The 3,502-nt window shown below is 44.6% G+C and overlaps 1 pseudogene; it reads right to left on the bottom strand.

Annotated features, from left to right (window-relative positions):
• Positions 1 to 2,111: 2,111 nt before the first annotated feature.
• On the bottom strand, positions 2,112 to 2,268 carry LOC115837510 (annotated as a pseudogene).
• Positions 2,269 to 3,502: the final 1,234 nt, after the last annotated feature.

Raw genomic sequence — 3,502 nt, 5'->3', positions numbered from 1 at the left:
GCTCTGTCACCCAGGCTGAAGTGCAATGGTACAGTCTCGGCTCACTACAACCTCCACCTCCTGGGTTCAAGCAATTCTCTTGCCTCAGCCTCCCAAGTAGCTGGGATTACAGGCACCTGCCATCGCACCTGGCTAGTTTTTTGTATCTTTAGTAGAGACGGGGTTTCACCACGTTGGCCGGGCTGGTCTTGGAACTCCTGATCTCAGGTGATCCACCCACCTCAGCCTCCCAAAGTGCTGGGATTACGGGCATGAGCCACTGCTCCTGGCCATATTTATTTATTTTTTTTGGAGATGAGGTCTCACTGTGTTGCCCAGGCTGGTCTTGAACTCCTGAGCTCAACCAATCCTCCTGCTTTGGCCTCCGAAAGTGCTGGGACTACAAGCATGAGCCACTGTGCCTAGCCTATTTAATGTTTTGTAGAGATGGGGGTCTTGCTATTTTGCCCAAGCTGGTCTTGAACTTCTTGCCTCAAGTGATCCTCTTGCCTTGTCTCCCAAAGCACTGGGATTACAGGAGTGAGCCTCTGTGCCTGGCCATTTCTCACTATAAATCGAAAGCTGGAAATTATTGTTTAGTGAGGAAGACATGTCAAAAGCAGGGATAGGCTGAAAACTAGGCCTCTTGTGCCAGTTTTTGCAAAGTTGTGAATGCAAAGGAAAAGTTATTGAAGGAAATTAAAAGTGTTGGCCAGGTGCGTTGGCTCACGCCTGAAATCCCAGCACTGTGGGAGGGCGAGGCAGGCAGATCACCTGAGGTTAGGAGTTTGAGACCAGCCTGGCCAACATAGTGAAACCCCATCTCTACTAAAAATATAAAAAATTAGCTGGGTGTGGTGGCAGGTGCCTGTAATCCCAGCTACTAGGGAGGCTGAGGCAGGAGAATCGCTTGAACCTAGGAGGCGGAGGTTGCAGTGAGCCGAGATCGTGCCATTGCACTCCAGCCTAGGCAATAAGAATGAAACTCTGTCTCAAAAAAAAAAAAAAAAAAAAAAAAAGATGTTGATGGGCATGATGCACATGTGTAATTCCAGCTACTTGGGAGACAGGCAGAGGGTCGCTTGAGCCTAGGATTTTGAGACCAGCCTGGGCAACATTTATTGTTATTTATTTGAGACTGTCTCAAATAAATAAATAAAATGCTACTCCAGTGAACATATAAATAATAAGAAAGCAAAACTGCTTTATTGCTGATATGGAGAAAGTAAGAGTGATCTGGATAGAAGATCAAACCAGCTACAATATGCCTTTAAGCTGAAGCCTAATCCAGAGCAATTCTATGAAGGCTAAGGGAGATGAGGAAGCTTCAGGAGACAAGTTTTAAGCTAGAAGAGGTTGGTCCATGAGGTTTAAGAAAAGAAACCATATCCATGACATAAAAGTACAAGGTGAAGCAGCAAGTGCTGATGTATATATAAATATATATATATATATATATATATATATATATATATATATATTTTTTTTTTTTTTTTTTTTTTTGAGACAGAGCTTTGCTCTGTTGCCCAGGCTGGGGTACAGTGGTACAATCTTGGCTCCTGGGTTCAGGCAATTCTCCTGTCTCAGCCTCCTGAGTAGCTGGGATTACAAGCGTGTGCCACCATGCCTGGTTAATTTTTGCATTTTTAGTAGAGATGGGGTTTCGCCATGTTGGCCAGGCTGGTCTTGAACTCCTGATCTCAAGTGATCCCCCTGCCTCGGCCTCCCAAAGTACTGGGATTACAGGCGTGAGCCACCATGCCCGGCCTGTATATATTTTTTGAGACGGTCTTGCTCTGTGATTCAGGCTGGAATATAGTTGCACAATCACAGCTCACTGCAGCCTTGATCTCTTGGGCCAAGTGATCCTTCCACCTTAGTCTCCCAAGTAGCTGGGACCACAGGTCTGTGCCACCACACCCAGCTAATTATTTTATTTTTTCTACTTCCTAATAGTTTTATATTTTAGCTATGAAGGTCAGTTACCAGAGCCAAACTTGTTCTTAACAAGCAGAATTTTTATGTCCATTCGAAGGGTCTCTTACACCTTTCTGGGCCTTTTCACTTGCAGAGAGGAGTAGAAACTGTAGCCAGGTTCTTCGTATTATGCATTCACACATGATGCCCAATCTTCATATGCTGTCCAATTTCTTTAAGATAAAAGGAGTGACTTGCAGTAGGGCCACGTAGCTGAGGAAGTTCCGTATGGAGGAGATCACATCTTTGCATGTCTTCTGTTTCATCTCCTCCAGGTCCAGCTTCAGTGGTGAGGCCCTCAATCCAGAACATCATGGCTCTGACTCACCAGCCTTCAGCTGCTGCACTCTGCTCTCCTCAGTGGCTGCCTTGCACCTGGAACTCAATTATTTTATTTTATTTTTATTTATTTTATTTTTTTATTTTTATTTTTATTTATTTTTATTTTTTTTTTGAGACGGAGTCTCGCTCTGTCGCCCAGGCTGGAGTGCAGTGGCGCAATCTCGGCTCACTGCAAGCTCCGCCTTCCGGGTTCACGCCATTCTCCTGCCTCAGCATCTCCGAGTAGCTGGGACTACAGGCGCCCGCCACCACGCCCAGCTAATTTTTTGTATTTTTAGTAGAAACGGGATTTCACCGTGGTCTCGATCTCCTGACCTCGTGATCTGCCCGCCTCGGCCTCCCAAAGTGCTGGGATTACAAGCGTGAGCCACCGTGCCCAGCCTATTTTTATTTTTTATTTTTGAGACGGAGTCTTGCTCTGTAACCCAGGCTGGAGTGCAATGGTGCAATCTCGGCTCACTGCAGCTTCCACCTCCCAGGTTCAAGCACTTCTCCTGCCCCAGCCTCCTGAGCAGGGATTACAGTTGTCCACCACCATGCTCAGCTAATTTTTGTATTTTTTTTTTTTTTTTTTTTTTTTTAGTAGAGACAGGATTTCACCATGCTGGCCAGACTGGTCTTGAACTCCTGACCTCAGGTGATCTGCCTGCCTTGGTCTCCCAAAGTGCTGGGATTACAGGCATGAGCCACCACACCCAGCCAATTTTTTAATTTTTTAAATTTTTTGTAGAGACAGGGTCTTGCTATGTTGCCCAGGCTGATCCTCAAACTCCTGGCCTCAAGAGATACTCCTGACTCCACCTTCTAAATGCTGGGATTAGAGGTGTGAGCCGTTGATCCTGGCCCTTATTGAATTTTTTAGTCCACTGTTGAGACCTATGGATCAGAAAAAGGGTTCCTTTCAAAAGGTTATTGCCAAAAGAAAAAAAGAAGAAGAAAAAGAAAGAAAAAAGATTACAAAGATTACTGCTCATACTCATTCACAATGCATTTAGTCAACCAAGAGCTCTAATGGAGATGTACAAGGAGATGAATGTTGTTTTCATGCCCGCTAATATAACATCCTTTCTGCAGCCCATGGATGAAGGAGTAATTTAAACCTACAAGTCTTATTATTTAAAATTACATTTCATAAGGCTATAGCTGCCATAGATAGTGATTCTGCTGATGGATTTGGGCAAAGTACATTGAAAACCTTCTGGAA

Source organism: Nomascus leucogenys, chromosome 12 (genome assembly GCF_006542625.1).
Source record: "Nomascus leucogenys isolate Asia chromosome 12, Asia_NLE_v1, whole genome shotgun sequence".
Lineage (NCBI taxonomy): Eukaryota > Metazoa > Chordata > Mammalia > Primates > Hylobatidae > Nomascus > Nomascus leucogenys.
Note: the sequence above shows the minus strand (reverse complement) of the source record. Positions and strands in the feature narration are given on the sequence as shown.